Source organism: Cygnus olor, chromosome 1, assembly GCF_009769625.2.
Source record: "Cygnus olor isolate bCygOlo1 chromosome 1, bCygOlo1.pri.v2, whole genome shotgun sequence".
In the NCBI taxonomy this organism is placed as follows: Eukaryota; Metazoa; Chordata; class Aves; order Anseriformes; family Anatidae; genus Cygnus; species Cygnus olor.
In genome coordinates, this window is record NC_049169.1 from 78242992 (window position 1) to 78261460 (window position 18469).

Here is an 18469-nt window from a genome sequence, read left to right on the forward strand (position 1 = left end):
AAACTGACCAAAGACGGTAGCTTCCCTGTTGGGAACTACCCTCCTGCCCAAAGCAGGAGGTCGGGGAGAGGAGAAGGGGACAGACATGGGTGGGCTGGGCAGGAACCAGACTGCAAGGTAAGAGCTCCTCCAACCCAGGAGCATCTACATTGGCAGGAGGAAAAGGATGGGTTTGGGGCAAGTTCAGTGTAACAAAATTTTGTACAAAAAAATAAATAGCAACTGCCAGGAAATTCTGAAACACAAGCATTTTTTAGGTTTTGTTAAAATCTTCCTTCTCCTCCCACATGCCTTTCCAATGGAAAATCAATACTAAGGGAGGCAGAAACTATCTGGTGTTCACTAAGCATTTCTGATTTCAAAAAAAAAAAAAATCTTCTTAAAATCTAGCTTTTGTTTTCCTTGTTTCTACTTCTTACAGCAAAGAAAAAAAAAAATCCAAACATAACTTTTTGTATGTGAAAACATTCAACAAACAAATTCTTGAGGAAAGCAACTGATGAAAACAGTTCAATTGGATCTACAGTAGAATCTGGCATGAAATGTACACAGAGAGAGCAGGGACACATGCATGCCGATCTTTGAATGTAGCTGTCTGCATGCTGAAGCATGAATACACAACCTCGTTTTACTCCATTACAATATTCTTTTCTTTTAATGACAGGTGACATTTTTGTGCAGTTACAAAATACAACTTTTTTTTTTCTTGTTGATGTGTAAATTTGCTTCCTATATGAAGACACACACACACACACATATATATTCTAAAAAGAACAAAGGTCAGGCTTTCACAGGAACAACACTATCAAACTGTTTTACCTTTGCAACCCATCCTGCTACTATTTATACTTACTGCTAGAGATATCAGCAATTGTTTCTTTGCCCCCTCACCCCTCTCGGACACCAGGAGAATAACAGAGAACGAAATCTCTCGGTAGCACTTTCCTTCTCAGCGGGAAGCTCAAGTGTTTGTGATATCCATTTTGATACAAAACCCAAATTAGGCCTCTGGAAATAGGTAATGCATAAAAAGAAGCATTTTTGTGCCACACAATTATTATTATAGGTTACTGTTAACCCTTGGGAGATGGAGGTGAGTCCTGCAGCTCCCCACTGGGCTGAGTATTTGCTGAGAAATCACAAGCATTGCCTAAGCAGATATTTCAGGTGTGCTCCATGATAAAGAGAACGATCCTGTTGACCCATCATATTCTGATAGCTAGTTTGAGTGTAAAAGCATTGCCAGTTAAACAAAAAGGATCAGCACAGCATGCATATGCTGCAACCCTCTTGTGCTAGGCTAAGATTTAAAATGGGCTGGATACAAGGACAACTGTGGAATTACTTAGGCAGAGATCAAACAAAAAAATCAGGATTGTATCTGGGAACTTCCCACAACATGTTCTGTCTCTTAACCCCCTAAAATTCTCTTGTATTGTTAAGTCTCCACTTGGTCACATATTAGTGAAAAGAAATACAAAGTTTAAAAAAGAAAAATAATACCAAAACCTTTAGTAGTTTGCAAGTTCTAAATCACTGCGAATGAAAGTATTGAGGCTGGAAACCTGCTTGATTTTATCCTAGCTTTACAATTGTGAATCATAGTTATACAAATCAAAAATGAACTTTTTTCTTCAGAACTATCATCCCTGAAGTTAGAAGAATCGGCCCATAATTCAGATTCAGCGAACCACACTACCTTGCACTAAAGCTACATCACCTCCTGTTGTGATAGAAGTCGGCCCAGCATTACTCATTGCTTGACTTACTTCCTTAGCAAAACGAGCCATACCGCAAATTCAATCTGTTATCTGCCTACACAATTTAATTCAAGTTCAGTTTATCCTAAGCACTTCTTTTTCCTTCAAACGTGCAGACTTCAAAGGGCTACAAACTGTGATCTTAAACACAAAAGCAACTGCATGTCAGAAAGTTTTCCCTAAATTGAAATAAATATTTTACTAAACTATGGTCACTACTTGTTAAGCCTGAGAAAAGTGAGAACCTTGCTGTAACCTGGAAGACAAATCGGACCTCAGAGCCTCACATGTCCTCCCATGCAAATCCCCACATACTGCACACCTGCGTGGACACAGAGGGGACACATTCCAGTAACTTCACGTGCTAGCAAGGCCGACTGAGGTTCTTCTAATACATTTTAAACTTTATAGCACCTCACCTAAAAAAGCCACACACCAAACAGTCACTACACACCAAAGAGGAAGCCCCGTGGGATAGGTGTCAATTAGCAGGCCGGTCTGACAACTGTACTTATGGCCAGAGCGTAAACCTTTGCGCCCACACGTGGGCAACCATTCCCACAAACATCCTCCTATCAACAGCACAGTTTGCAGGAGCTACAGCTTGCTAACAGGAATAAGGAGCTTTCAGTTTGGCCTAAAGATTTGCCTATGGCCACGCAGAGGCGCGGGGAAAAAAAGAAGACAGAAGTCCCCACTGCTGCTTCTCCACTCTGGCCATTAGGTTTGGCATTGCTTTTCCTAGACAGCCCTCTTTGTTTTAGCTCTTCTGACATCTGTGCATTGCATTTGCCATGTTGTGCAAGCACGACTATTTCCTAAGAGATAAACAGAGATCACCAAGCTCACAACGCCTGACACAAACAGAATTCAGATTCAAGCTTTCCTAGGTAGCTCAGACCCCATCTTTTTCACTTGCAGATTTAAAGGGACCTCTGTAAGACACGAAGGGAAAAAAGAAGGAGACAATCATCATAAAGGAATGGAAATGAAAAACCTCCCTCTCTCTCCCAAGCACTTTTTTGAAAACAGCTATTTGAATCATTCCTGCTTATAGACAGCCCCATTTCTGCAGCAATGGAAAAGCAATACAAGCTTTTTGTCATTCGATCCCCCCAAACATTTTGTAATTTCATGTGAGCAGGCTCCTCACTGAGCTCTTAGACAAAAGTTTGCCCACATGCCTTTTAAAGTACATACCTGATTTCGTCTTTGTCTGCTAAGTTCCTTTTGCAGCTGCATTGCCACGGAAATGTTCCTATACCCACTTTCCCCTGTCCTTTCTACAGTCTGCTCAGAAGTGGATTCATTGCTGGTTTTCGGCAGTTACATTTCTTCCTCAATTGATGCTTCTTTTTATTTATTCTGAAGTTTCCAATGTAAAACAAACAGGAATACCACCTCTCTAAAATTACTACTATCCCACTGTCCTCCAATGTAACATTAACAAGAGGCAATATTCTCTAAACCTATGAAGCATATACTGCCCTAAATTACATTGCAGTTGCTGCCCTGAGCTCGCACATTTTTGAATAGGAAGGCTCCCAGGGATCTCTCTCTCTGTTCTGACTGCATTTACTGCTTTAAAATATTTTTAACCCAGACACTGAAGTGCCAGCCTAGCAGCCCTTCATGCTAATCCTAGCCTGGGTGGCTGTTCTTAAGGGAAAGCATTCAAAAATTGTAGCAGTGCATCAACTTTGACCCTTTTCACTTAAAACATGAGACTTTTTTTTTTAAGGGAAAAAAAAATTAGATTCCAGAGGGAATCACTGAACTCTGACCTGCTTAAAATTAGTTTTGTTTTAGTGCCTGCGTGGTGACTCAACAGGCCAATTTTCCAGACACTTATGACTTTTCTGCTCCTGAAGATTCCAGTTCAAGTCCTGGACTCGCTTGCTGGGGTCGGATCAGAACACTTTGTTCCATGGCTTCAAGCAGTGAATTCCCAAATCGCCCTACTCCTGCCAGATGCTGGCATGCTTGGTAATAAGTAGGGCTGTAACCAAGCTAATTATTTTTTTCTAATCTGTGAAGAGGCTTGCTTGCAATACATATGTTAGACCGAAAGAATTTCCCTTCAAAATTCAGCAGTCAAGAAATGTTTATATGGCTCTGATAAACATTTCATGATAAGCCGGATTCTTTCGGGGGGGAGGGGGAAGATGTGTACTTTGGTCTTAACAGTGCTGCAAATAATTCTCAAATAGGGTCTGGCTGAGAGTATCCATCTCACTGGGAGTAACTGATTTGATTTTTTTTTAATCTGTCACAGGCATTACAAACGCTAAATGAGTCACCATAGACTCCTATGCTACAAAAAACAGCATCACAATGCATTTGCTCTTCAACGGGTCTGCAAGTATGGTGTCTGGTATCTAAAAGCCTTGTCAGTTAACAAATTAAAAAAAATCCCAGGAAATGAATCCCAACAGTCTCAGACCAAATTCCTTCAGTAAGTTAACACTGCCCAGCGAAGTAAAGCTGACCTAGGAACAATAATTGTCTTCAGTCAGAGCACAACTGTTTAATTTAACCTTGTCCTCAATGCTATTGCATGTATTTCATACCTATCATCAAAGGATCTCAAACTATTTAACAAACAACCTCAGAAATCTCCTGTAAAGTGAGAGAGTACTATTATCTCCATTTACAGGTAGCGAGGAATTAAAACAAAAATGTTGCTACAAAACTTTGGCCACAACGCAATAAAGAGCCAGACCCAGAAACAGAACCAAGGTGCTGGTCCATATTAAATGGCATCTGTTACATTTCTATCCCTGTTTCACAGTGATTATGGAACGAAAAGCTTTGCCAACGTCTATAATCACTTATTTGACAGCTGCTAACCCAATGAACATGAAAGCAATTTATACACAGTGCCCTAATCTTCCTGAATTTGATCATGTATGAACACAGCCCTTGTACTTGTTCCAGTATCATTTTGGGTTTTTCTCAGTAAGAATGTAGTTTTCTTCCTTTTTCGGAAAGAAAACAAGCCACTAAAAGACAGAGTTTTAACACAGAGCCATCAATATGCTGTTCTTACAAATACAAAAAATGTAAAACAGTAATAACACAAACAGTGATGCATACTGTTCTGTGTCAACAAAATGACTTTGTCTTATGCCCAGAAAGCTATCTTTCAGCCTCTACAAGAAAACTCCCAAAACAGACAGGCTTGGCCTTACACCCTAAAAGATAACCAGTCAGGGCAACCAAGGAGAAAGGAAATTCCAAACAGAAAATAACATCACTTTCTGAGCATCCTCCACATCTTCAACGTGAAGATCCGCATGCCTCTGGTGCTCGCAGTTGCCACAGGACCTTGAAAACATGCAGCTAGGTTAAAAGCTGCGAGCCTACTGCACTAAAAGCCAACCTGCAGGAACGTATTAAATGGTAGTGTCAAATGTGAATAATTTCCAGCGACAAGCTGGGTAATACCATTGCTCGGTAGTCCATGACAGATGGCCGACAGTGTGGTTTCTCTGGCTGAGAAAACCTACCAGAGAACCTCTGGAGTATCTCCACCAGTGAGCCTGCCGAGGGTGGAACATGAGTATGCTATTACGAATCACCACCCTGCCTTCACAAAGGAGAACTGTCACTGGATTTAAACAATGTGAGCTAACTAGGTTGCTCATCACCTGGAAAAATTATGTTGCTCAGAGCTTTTTGGATACAATGGCAAAGGTGAAGAAGGCTTTCTTCACCTCCTATGCAGCCTGGGCTCAAGTCTGCAAAAAAATATTTGAGCCGCAGTCAGACTCAATGTCAGACTTTTGCCAGCTGAGCTCCCTCTCACTTCCTCAGTTTCAGGTCATCTGAATACCTTGACAACCTGTGAGGATAAATCCAGCACAGAAGGTGTTTAGGAACTAAACATACATGTCAGGTGTTTCAATAAAACCTACACAAATTTATATCAAAGTATCCCAAATTCCAAATCCTTGAAAATGTATCACACTGTTTGGAAATGGTGGGCAGTGACTTAAAATACAGCCATACTGGTTATAAAAAATAAAAGGAGATGGAGCGAATCTGAGAGGAAAGCAGGGGAAAATGAACATACTGACGTTTTTTCTTCTGGAAGGCCGATCAGTTATGTGCAGCTTCCACTCACTGGTGCTCATCTGATCATGGTCCACCCTTTGAGTACCTCTAATCTTAAAAAAGGAAGCTGCACAGCAACATATTAATACCAGAAATTGCTGATCTCAAGGCCAGAAGGGATTACCATCACGATCTCCCAGTCAAGCCTCCTGCCTGACAGAAGCCGCAGAGCCTCACCCAGCAACTGCTGCAACACGTCCGTACCTTCAGATATAGCATAAACTAACAGTCAGGAACCCACACAATGCCCATGCTGGGATGTAGCCTCCGGCCCTCATCTCGTAGTGAGCCCATTTGTGTCTGCAGACATTCTGGCCTCCTGCCTGCCCGTCCTCCCGCAGTCGCAGCTGCTCAGGACCAAGGTACCAGCAGCCAGGTGAGCAGACCGGTGGCCTAGCGCTGTTACCACAGATGACATCTGGCTCTGCCACCAGAGAGAACTGCATCGTTATGTGGAAACTGCTCATGGTGACTGATTGTTTTTTTAAGAATTTACACTGGCTCTTTGATCTTTCTCAGCACTAGCAAAACTGAAGCTCCGATTTGGTGAAGGACTTAGAGCGTGTGCCAAATTTTAAGCACAGAAGGAGGCCCGTTGGCTACAGCGGGACTCCAGTGCTTAAAGTCAGGCACATACATAATCACGTCAGGGCCAAAATCCTTGAACAGCCATAAAAATGCATCCAAGGCCTGTGCTTTGCTTCTGGAAACTTTATTCTCACTTTACATATAGTCAAAACCTGACAAGAGCTCACTGTCGGATTATGCAGGAAATCTGCAAGTTTCACCAAGGTGTGATCTTATGCTTTTTCACACATTATTGTATCATGCCGCGCCAGAACACTAACGTATGCAGAGTTCTAAAATAGCTTGCATTATTACAGCACAGCATTGAGAACTGTACTGAAAATCCAGCAAGCAGACCTCCAGAGATTTGCTCCTCAGTCACTTGCAAACTGATAAGGGGTCACAATTGCCTTTCTTACCAAAAAAAAAAAAGGAAAAAAAAGAAGAAATAAACCAACACCAACTTAGTATTCCAAAGCCTTTTTCCCCATTTCTCTCTCTTTTAGATGAAACTGTCAATTGTCAGATTTGTCTTTGGTCATGTTGGGGTGGGAGAGTGGGATTTAATAACATTTAACTGACTTGCTATCAAGAAGGAAACATATTTTTCTTCTCTCAAATTTGAAACCGACACTTTCTTTCCTTTTTTTTTTTTCTGTTGGCCTACTTTCTTTTAAGTTGCTTTTCAATTATTTATGAAAATGCAATAATGCATTACTTTGCTGTGCAAATGTTTAGAAGAAGGAGATAGTGTCTTTCAAGTGAAAAAAACACACATGCTTATATAGGGGTTTATTTAAAAGCACTTTGCAGGTGATACTTTATAAAAAGCAACACACTTTCATTTCCCCCCACACATGCATGCCCATTTTCTTTAAAGGGTGTATTTCATTCAATTAAAAAACGTCCACAGCTCCACAGAAACACTCCGCTTGTTCTCCAAAGCCGGAGACAGTGAAGAGAGCTGGAAGAAACAAAAGCTCCAAATGGGAAACTGCACCGGGCTCAACTGAATCCTATTAAGACACTGAAAAGACTCCACACTTTCTGAATAGCAAAAAGAGGGCAAAATCTCATACCTCTAGATAAGGGAAATTAATAGCAAAACTCCCAGTGTTTTACTCGGATTTTTTAAAAGTTTTTTTTTTTGAAACAGCTTTTTTAAAAAAAAAACAAAACAAAACAAAACAGCTGTGTTCCCAAGCCCATTAAACATCAGTGAAGACTGACTGCTGAACTTACTTCCGCTCCTCTGGAAGTCCCACGTGGACTTACACTCAAGCGGATATACCTTTGGAAGGGTCACCACCTCTGGGTTTTAGCATCAATGGATAAAATAAATGGCAAAGTCTGCTCTGATGGCAGTGGGCACAGAACCAGGCCCATAATGCTTATCTCCCTTGTCTTACGCTTCACTTTCACATTGGCAAACACTGGCCTAGCAGGAGGAGTCGTCCCTGTTACGCTCAACAGTGAGATGGAAGTTCTTGCTCTGAAATATGTATTGGCAGAGGGAGCCACAAAGGACTGGTCTTGCTAGGTTAAAGCTAGCTTTTGGATGTACCCTATAAACATTCATATTATCGTCCTGGTATCAAACCAGGAAGACCAGAAAGCATTAAAAAACAAACACAGATGTATTTAATAGCAACATAACACAAACTGAAATACAATCAGAGAAAGATGACACACCAGAACAAACCAAAAGCTGTCTGGAGAGGTTGTGGCACCTCCATCCCTGAAGGTTTTTAAGCCTCAGCTAGGCAAAGCCCCATCTGGCCTGATCTGCTGCTGGCACCAATCCTGCTCTATTAAGGTGGCCACACCAGGTGGCCACCTGAGGTCCAACCTGACCAACATCCCTGGTGCTATGAAAGAAAACAAAACTGTGCAAAGAATTACAGGAACCAATCTCTGCTACTAGTGACAACTAAACTGCCCTCAACACCATTCCTCAGAACAGGAATCATCCATGTAAATTTTGCAGTCTCTGGAGCTTTTGAAGAACTCCCCTCACAAACACTTGACACAATCCACAGGCTTTCAAAACAGGCAAGTTATGTTTCAGAAGGCAGGTAACTCAGGAAAACAACTTTTTTCTTTTTTCCTTTCAGCAGGGTGACTTCAGTACCTCAGTCACCCTGAAGGTCAACAGGGCACTGTCCATGCTACCTTCAAAAACAGGACTTTGGCTGAATTGAAATCTCACTTTCCTAACTGAGCACCATGCTTATGCAAATACTCACATTTTGCTGAATTTAAATGAACTAAGCCACAAAAATTGAAAAAAAAAATTGAAAAAATTGAAAAAATTGAAAAAATTTGAAAAAAAATTGAAAGTTTAATTAAATAGACCGACTGCTACAAAACACAGCATGACAGTTGAATCTAAACCTGTTGAACTCACTTACCCCATACAGAAACTGAAGACACTGCAAACCGTATTTACATCTGTTTGACAGCCAGCTCAAGGTTTCCGAGCAGCACAAGCAAAACTCAGTTTTGCCCCCTCTCCTCAAAGATGTGGACAAAGCAGCTTCTCAGAGCAAGTGGAGCCATCGTTGCTCTGCTATCAGTAGGCAACTCACCTTGTCCCACTAGTTCTCCTGTTACGGAGGTTTAAAAATTACATTGGGTTTTGAATTAAATTAAATGAAATACATTAAAATCACAGCCACTAACAAAAATACCTTAAAGGCAATTTTACTAATAGTCCAGCATACCTTAAGCATTTCCCTGGGAACTGACCAGCAAAAGCAAGTACCCCACATAGCAAATCTATGCCTACTGACTAAGACGTCAGCTTTCCCAAGACCTTTTAAACTCATTTCAAGTAGAACCTGGACTACCCTGCTAAAGACCAGGAGACTACAAACTGAAATTGCTTCCCCCAAGGGATGTGGTTTTATTTGGGTCGTGTTCTGTAAAACTCAGTGATCCTCTTGGAATGTACAAAATACCATCAAATTGCACTGGGCAGTTGAGCCTGCTCAATTTCTCTGAGGACACGCTCACAAACTAAAAAAGACAGGTTTAAGTGTTCTGTGTCCTTTATCAGACTAATGGAGTTTTAATACAGTATAGACATTCTACATGTATTTTAACTAAAACCATTCAAAGGACTGAGTACTCATGCATAAAAGTATAATTTTAAATCATGCAAGACTTTTACTTTAGGAGATTGTACAGTAGCGAAGAATACTACCCTTACTATAAATAACTTTGACCTGCAGTTTCCAGGCAATTCATTTCCTTGAAATATAGGTAAATACTTTTCTCTTTCCAACAATAATCACAGAATACACTTTAGCTTTGTCACCAGGATTTCTTTTTATTTAAAACAACAGGAATTGGGACAAGAAAATAAAAAAAGACTCCCGTTAAATGACAATTCACAGAAGGGTCTTTTAGCTGGCAATTGTCAGCACTGCTCAGGGCCAATGGATCAAATTTAAGTCTAAAAAGTGCTGATGGTTGTATGAGTCATCACAGTAGGAGCTGGCGCTCTGGGCCACTCAAGTTCAATTTTTGGTGTTACCACGGGGTGTGGGAGCTGGAATCTTGGTGAGCAAAGATTTGCTCGGTATTTGATGCACTGGGTAAAGTGGCATTCTTAAAATCACCAGCCTCCCAAGCAGCTAGTAAGCCAGCAGGAGGTTAGTAGGAAGAGAAAGTAATTGTCCTTTGTGCCTTTGAAAATAGCCAACATTAAAGGATCCTCTTATGTATTACCTGAGTCTCAATCTACGTTTGCAGCTCAAAGAGGAAGAAAGAGGCTGAAGAAGACAGAAAATAAAGCTGTCAGAAATATTAGAGGAGACCCTCCTCAAACTGTCATGAAGCATACAGTCTTCTCATCTGGAAATATGTGCAACTATAAACGATGTGTGCTCCGCAAGCAATAAAAAATTGTTTGGACTTTACATTTACGTTTGCAGAACGTACTGGGTATGTGCCATGTGTGTGCATCTACTACAGTCTTGAAGACACCTGAGACACAGAGGATGGTACTGCAAGAATGACAGTCTTACACTTTCCTACATGTCCACCAGTGGAGCAAGTGACACGCAAACTCAAGCTGCTTTAAGAGCCTGTACACAAGCACTCTGAAATCCACTTTATCTGTAGCAGCCACTCTCCACAGAATGCCAATGAAGGAGTAATTGCATCGTAACTAAATGTGGGATGTGAATGTAATGGTTTGGTCTTGACCTGAATTTTCTTATCTGTTACTAAATTTCATAAAGGGAAACAGATCTTGCTTCAAATTCCCACAGTCCTACAGTTTGGTCACTGATCTGAAAGGAAGTTTTCCTAATCTGGTCTATGGACACCACAGAAAAGGAAGAAAACTCCCAAACACTGCTAATGTTTCGGCACCGCTGAGCACTGGTTCTTGTTTCAGGCCTAAATTAGTACACTGCTTAAACCAGATCTGGATCTGGATAACGGATTATGAATGATGAATTAGACCATCTCTAATGTCCTGAAGAAACAGGGAATATCAGCAAAACTGAGGCTACAAAGAAGAGTTTACAATTCAGGAGACTCCACAGACTTCACGAGGGCCACTCCCACGGTGCAAGGCCCAGCTGCCCACTTCCTTCGCAAGCAACACTCCCACTGCCTTCGCCCGGTCAAGGAACATGCGAGGATCCTTATGCAGAAAACAGGGAAAAATCTTCTTTGCTAACAGGAAAAAAATCCTTGTAATAATAATACTAATCTATTTATAATGGTCAAAAAATATGACAGCTTACAACAGCGTCCCAGCAGCGCTTTGGCAATATTGTAGCATACTGTTGTATTTTTAGAAGGACTGTTCATTTACTTTCTCCTAAATGCTGGAATTCTTATTTTTCAACAAATGCTCTATTTTTTGGTGTATCCATATGCCAACATCGCAGTGTTTTACATCAGGCTAAGTATGAGCGGCAGGCAGAAACAAAGCTCCTGTGTACACGTTATATTACAGCACCACTGTCAGAGATGCCAAGTCTCAATCTCCTTCTATGCTTTATGTAGTGATAGCTAGCTGCGCCACTTACAAAAACCTTCTTGGAATGTAGCAGTGTATTTTCATGATGAGTAACAGAAAGCTGCTGTTTCTCCATCCTGAGCACTAAGGAACTATCCCACTGTAAACAATACATCTGACAGTTTAATGATACTGCTCCACCTAACTGGTTTTGGCAGGTAGTACGTACGATAAAGGTGCAGCAATGCGCATGTTTAAGCACTTTTATACTTTCTCACCGTAGTGACACCAGGAACATTATCTTACTGTTTCAAAATTCATTAGCAAATTACCCGCACGCTTAACTGGAACGCAGTAAGCTCTCTGCAACTCCCACCTGCTACTACACGAGCACGACAACAGGACGATTGCAGTCCGTAAGAGCCTCTACAGCTGCAACTCAAGCATCTCCTGACAAAATTCACATGCTTTTATTTTCTTTCTAAAAAGCGTCTATTAGCTTCCATCACTTAGAAAAACTTAGATCAGGCAAAATTAGATACATGTGCACGCACATGTTAACTGAATTAACTTCAAACAGTCAATACATCTCAAATGTCCATCTGTTTACAAAAGACACTTGTGGCTTTCAAGTCGTGTACTCCTTACAGTGTAACTCTCAATCAAAACAGTTTAAGTTCAGCCGGAAAGCTCTGTTGCAGGATTTCCACACATAACGGCCACGTGTTTATTGGGTTCTCGTGTTCAAACTAGGACGGAATAGCCACGCTATCCCTGCACAAAACACAACAAATCCGTGCCACCCTTTCCCGTTTCAGCTGGAGAAGCCTCATAAAACAAAGCTGGCAATATGTTTGTCAGATATTATAGCTAAATAATAATAATAGAAAAAAAAGTGTCCCTGTTTACCAGTTGTAAATAGCGCATTTTCAGGATGAAGAGTTCATTTTGGACGCAGTGATGTATGTTTCAGCACTGGGTAGGATTAAGGGAATACAGAAACAGCAGCTGATAAAAGTAGCTGTTTTCAGGTATGCTTCAAGTGATAAAATATGTTTATGAAGAATTCGGTACAAGCCTCTCATGTAAAAGAAGCTAGTTTTTAATCTGAGTGGTTTACTTCAGGACGGCAGGCTGCTGCCTTTCTGGGAGGGGGACAGCAGGGACATGATATCTTCCAGTACTACAACTGGAATAAAACTTTTTTTCTTTTTTAATTTGAAGTTAACACTTCATTCTCTGACAGAGATGGAGCAAAACGCATCTCTCTTAAAAAAAAAAATTAAAATAATTCATCTGGCCTGCCGGTTTAAGAAAAATAAATAAATAAATGCTAGAGGCCATTATTCATGAGCAGCACGAAAACAAATCACTCTTCGACCTACTCCCCTGGCAGATTCCCACACTTATTACCCAAAATCCCACGGCCTCCCATGGGCTCTCTCCCCCTGGCCGCGGCGGCAGCGTGCCGCCCCCGGGGCGAGCCGGGCACGTCCCTCCCGAGCCGGGATGGGGAATGAAGCCCCCCCTAAGTTTGCTGACAAAGCGGGGGCACGGCTGGCTGCCCGGGGGACGAGGAGGAGGAGGAGGAAGGGGGGAGGGAGGAGTTGTGCCAAACTTCGGAGGTGCGCGGCGGAGCTGGGGAGGGGAAGGGGAAAGCCGAGGGCGGCGGCGGCCGCGCACCTACCCGCTGGGCTCGCTCGGCTCCTCCGGGCGCTGGGTGCTCGGCGGGGGCCTGGCGGGGCCGGGGGTGCCGGGTGCGCTCTGCCTCGCCCCCCTCCTCCTTCCCTCCCGTCCCTCTCTCTTCCCCCCGCGTGTCTGTCTCTCAAGGACGAGGTGAAATCCCTTTGCCGGTCATGAGGCGGCTTCGGAGACAAACAACACGATGCGAGGGCAAATAACAAAAGGCAAAGGGAAAAAAAAAAAAAAAAAAAAAAAAAAACAGTCTGGGAACAATGGGGGAGGAGAAGCTCTCCGCGCGGTGTCTGGCCACCTCCCGCACCCCGGCGAGGAGGAGGAGGAGGAGGAGGAGGAGGAGGAGGAAGGCGAGGCGGCGGGGAGGGGGCTGCGCGGGGACTCCCCCTGCGCAACGGGGCTCCCTCGCTCCGGCCCCGCCGGTAAGTGACGCGCCCGCTGCCCCGCTGCCACCACCACCACCATCATCATTTTCATCATCATCATCATCAGTCCCGGGGGGGGCACCGAGCCCTTCCCGTACACCCCGTTAACTTCCCCACAGCGCGGGGGACGCCGCCGGACCTCGGCCTCGGGAGCCCCCTCCTCCTGCGGGCGGGGGGGGGGAGGAAGACGAGGAGGAGGAAGAGGAGGAGGAGGATGGTGTGGGGGTGTCCCCCACCCGGCAACCCCCCCCCTTTCCGGGACCCCGGTGCCGGGCGCGGCCCCACACACAAGTTTGGGGGCTCCCCGCATGGCCGCGGCTCTTCCAAATAACGCTCCGCATTTTTTTGGGGGGGGGTCCCGTCCGTCGCCGCCCCCTCCCCCCCCTTTTCCCTCTCCCCACTCCGCAGCCCCCCAGCTCCCCGTTACCTCCTGTCCGCCATCTCGGGTGAGCGCCGCCGCGTCCCGGGGCTGGCCCGGCGGGGGCCCGGCCGGCCGCCCCCCGGAGGTTTCACGGGTGGGTTGTGGGGTGTGTGTGGGGTGTGCGGGGTGTGGGGGGGGCTGTGGGGTGTGTGGGTCGTGGGGTGCCGCGTTGGTCCGTCTCGGTTCCGCCCCGTACTTCAAACAGGCGGCGGGCAGCGCGCTGCCGGCGCGGGGGGACCGGCCCCGCTCGGGGTCCCCCCGCTGCCCACCCCCGGGTCCCGTCCCCCCCAGCTGCCCACCCCCGAGGTCTTTTGTTTTTTTGGCTTGCCCCACGTGCTGGTGCAAGCCGGCTGGCCGCGAGTGGGCAAGGCGGGACCGCCCCGAGCCGAGCCGAGCTGATCCGAGAGGAGTAAGGCGGGTTGTTATTCATAAGGGAAGCCTTATCTCCCGCAAATATTTGATGCTGGGACGAGTCCAATAATTAACAAGAACAATCAAACAATTTCACTGCCTTCTTGGGGATTTAAAAAGTCTTCATCTGAAATTCATGAGCATTACAACCTTTTTTTTTTTTTCCTGCTTGGATGCGTTACTGTATATGATCTTTTCATTGTGTGCGTGTCCCTAAGTGATTTTTACCCTTTGATGCAAAAAGATGCAAACCATTAACAGCACGGAGACTGTTCACAACTGCTGATTCAGTGAGACTTCAGACCTCTCCGTAGGAGTGGGGAGGGAGGGTGGTAACACTGATGGGAAAAAGGGGGGGAAAAAGGAAAAATGAAAAGGAGGGGGAAAAAAGGAATAAAAAAGCTATAGCAATGTTTCTGCCTGTGCTCCCTCCGTAGCTGTGTGTCAGGAGCTCCCACGGGCGTGCTGCGGGTGGGATGGGAGCAGCGTGGATCTCACGCACCGCTGCCTGGCAGGAGGCTGGCCGGCACTGTGCAGACGCAAGCATCAGCCCTCCCAGCTGCTCCTGCTACTTCTCTTGCAGGAGGGAAACCCAGGCTGGGAGAGAAGTGGGATTCCTCAGCTCTGCAGCAGCATCTCTGGCCGGGCTCAGGGTGCCAGGGGCCAGCGTGGCTTTCGGGAGCTGTTTGCTGCCCCGCTGCAGTGAGCCAGGCAGGCTAGGCTGGCAATGGCCCATGGTCTGGCTGCATCAACCCACCCACACCCCGCAGCAACACCAAAACCCAAACTTGCCTCACCTGCATCAAGTCGAGACGCTTGAGAAAGGTACCCACACACTGAATGGCGAAGTCTCGCCCTGCACTGCCCCATCTGTGCTCACACTGGTCATCCGAGCCTCCAGTCTTGAGTCCCCCCCATTTCACGCAAACCCCGCTTCTGCTGGCCGGCACCCCAAGCCAATGACCCCAACCATTGCATCTGTGGGGCACGCAGCTCCACCTGAGCTCAGGTACTGCCACACCGAGGCACCTATGGCCAGACGTCTCTGGGTTAGGCTGGCAGGAGTAAGCGTGTCCTCCCCACGTCTTTCTGAGCTCTTTTCTATTGAAATGAATCCCACCTATAAGCACTGCTCCCCCTTCCCTTCTTGCTTTCTGCTAGCTCCTCACAGTCATGCTGTATTTCCTTGCAGTTCAACACAAGAAAGGAATTAGGGTGGTTGGGTCCAAAACTAATCTGGAGCAAAGAGAAAAAGCCAAATGCGGGTGCATTTTATTTAAGATCAAAAGCACAATGGTGTGAGATTGTATTATGCTCTCCACAGGAGCTGTATTTTTCTACTTCTACAATAGGATTAAGGTGTTTAGTGGAAAAGAGAATTAAAAAAAAAAAAAAGACCCAATGGCCTGGTACTAGCTGCATTTGAGTTTTGCTTAAATAATGGCAATATTTCATCCCTCAAGGACTCTATCATCATCATTCCAAACACTTTTTAAAACAATAATTGTGAATGCCAATAATTAATTAATTTACTGTTGATTGCTGAGGATTCATTCTGTTGTTTTTCTTTCTTTTTTTGTGTGTGTATGTGTTTGGTTTTTTTTTAGGTAAAGGAAGGATGTTACCATCTCTATACTGACTCATTTCAAAATTTTCAGTCAACCAAATGCTTTTTAGTAGAACCTAAAGACATATCCTTATTTAGCTCTGCATATTTGAGAACACAGGATGTTGAATGTTAGTACACATGGCTTGGACACAGCTGGGAGCACAGCTTCAAGCAACTTTTCCACCCCGAATAACTAAAGAAAGCACAAAAGAACGTTTTCAGCGTGACTTAGCCAATGAAAGGTAGGGTACTGTACAAAAACAAAGACTGCTACATATTTTCAGGTGGAAATTTGCACAGTTCTGGCTAACTTTCAGTTTCCAAACACCAGGGGAGCACCGTTTGAGACTGGTTCTGTTCTAGCTGAATACATGGAACGCAACTGTGTTGAAATGAAAGGTATTGCCCGTCCTTACAATGAGCAGTGCACACCTAAAAATCAATTTGCACGTAGTTAGTGAAGGTGGTTTATACACAGGTCCACTTTCACTAACTTGCCCCCACCCCCTGTACCTAGATGTTTAACAATGATATTTTTAGTCCTGACTCCATATGGAAAAAACGTATGGGTAGACCTCTGCTTGTGCAGAACTGACTTGTCTCCAGTTCTGCTTGAGTTCATCCTCCTAGAAAATTCAGACCCCTCCAATTCTCTAGTATGTCGAGTCTCGGCACACTCATTTTCACAAGTACTGATGTAAAATGCAACTTTTCTTGTAAGGAAAATATTAATTACTACCTTTAAGAGGTATAAATGACAGCACTGAAGAATAAAGCCCAAATCTATAAAACAACATTATCTTTATGCCAAATTAATTGAATTATTGAGCAACTATATTAGCCTTAAAGCCGTATCAAAATGAAGAAACCATTTAGGAACTTAGAAAAATATCTGTTTTCGTATCAGAGTGTGTCAGCCCAATAACACCCTTATGTGGTCCTAATCAATCAAAGTATCACTATTGTCTTTTACATTCAGCATGGCTTATCTGCTTCTCCATACCAAAATCAGGGTGTTACTTGCACTGATTTCTGTCATAAGGAAAAGCCTGTCTTACACAAATTGAAGTAATCTGCTTCTGTGCAGGTCCTGTCTCCTTTCCCTCAGAGGCAACAGAGTCCCAGCTATGATGTTTCAAAAAAAAAATCCAAATAACTTCCCAGGGAACATAAGTATGCTGTTGTTGTGTGCCTGAATAGGGCTCTCTAAACCTTTTCTTGTTAGCTGGTTCTTCAAACTAAATGATAGAGTTGTGCTCCAGCAGAATAGCTAATGGTCTGAAATGCACTTTGGATGCCACATTTAGACCTTATTAACTAAATAAGGAATATGTTTATTTTTAGTAGAAGATGGGTACAAAATCTGAAAGAAACAGGAAATGTTGATTAAATTAAATGCTGATTAGGTCTTCTGTAATTTAAACGGTTGCAGGCACACAAAATAACAAAAAAAAAAAGGGAAAAGGGAGCTAGTTGAAAAAGGTAAGGTGCTTGCTTTTCATTGTCCATGCTGAGCAAAAATTAAATGTTACAAGAACCTGTAAACAGCTTTCAGTTTCAAAAATGGATTAAAGGCCCAAGCAACACTCATCCATCATCCTACAATTAGTAACTCCTAGATTTCAATGAGATTACTCACATATGTAAAAAGCATAATCTCTCAGGACACACAGATGAATAAAGACGGTCACAAGGATGGATTTAAGAAGCAAGCTGGAACTTCATTAACACAATATTTTCACATGTCAAACAGTTAAGCGGGCCCAGTGCAGGGATTACAAAGCTAGAATTTAGGGCAGATCTTCCCAAATCTCTCGAACAAGCTCACATCTGAACCTCTGAACCCTTCCCCAGGAAAAGGAAGGAGCACCTAAACCCCCAAATACTTTATTTAGATTTCTGTCTTTCCTAAACACAAATCCAGTTACAAAGTCGCCGATTTCTTATTCCAACTTCAGCCTTATTCCATACTTCAGATTACCTCAAAATTTCCATAAATTCCAACAAATGAATAAGTATGTGTATTGTCACACAGTCCATTTCCAAATCTGATTTCTCAGCCTACCCATGTCTCCATGGTGCTCCAAAGACCATGAAAGCATCCTATACCTCCCCCAAGTACACCAAAATAGGAAAAACATACCTTTCTTTACACCACAATAGCTAACCAAGTGATAGCATCCCTAGACCATAGTTTCTATGCCATGGTTCATAGGGAGAGGAAATACTGTAGCCTAAGGCACAGAGACCCATATGCCCCCAGCTTCACTTACATGCCTACCAAAAACCAGAGAACCAGTCCAGGATCCTAGCTGGCATTCTCATGCGTATATGCTGGCTGTCCCCTTTCTTTCTTGTCTGTTTACCCCACCACCAGGTTAATTAATAGTTTTTTCCGTGCAGTCTCCACTGCAGGTGGAGGAAGCACTTGCAGGATGAGAAACCATGTAGCGATGCTTACTTACGTATAGAAACCAGGAGGAATGT

The 18469-nt window shown here is 43.8% G+C and overlaps 1 protein-coding gene across 3 annotated transcripts in view; it reads right to left on the reverse strand.

Moving 5' to 3' along the window:
* The window catches only part of SOX5 (SRY-box transcription factor 5), a 645390-nt gene extending 631311 nt beyond the window's left edge, over nucleotides 1–14079 (reverse strand). The window contains exon 1 of one of the 3 annotated variants that reach the window (XM_040565762.1): nucleotides 13969–14079. The gene's annotated coding sequence lies outside the window, so the exon portion shown is untranslated. Of the gene's footprint in view, nucleotides 1–2960; nucleotides 3519–13968 lie in introns of those variants that run through there. The other 2 variants (XM_040565757.1, XM_040565750.1) reach the window with 2 other exon arrangements.
* Between the last annotated feature and the right edge of the window lie 4390 nt (nucleotides 14080–18469).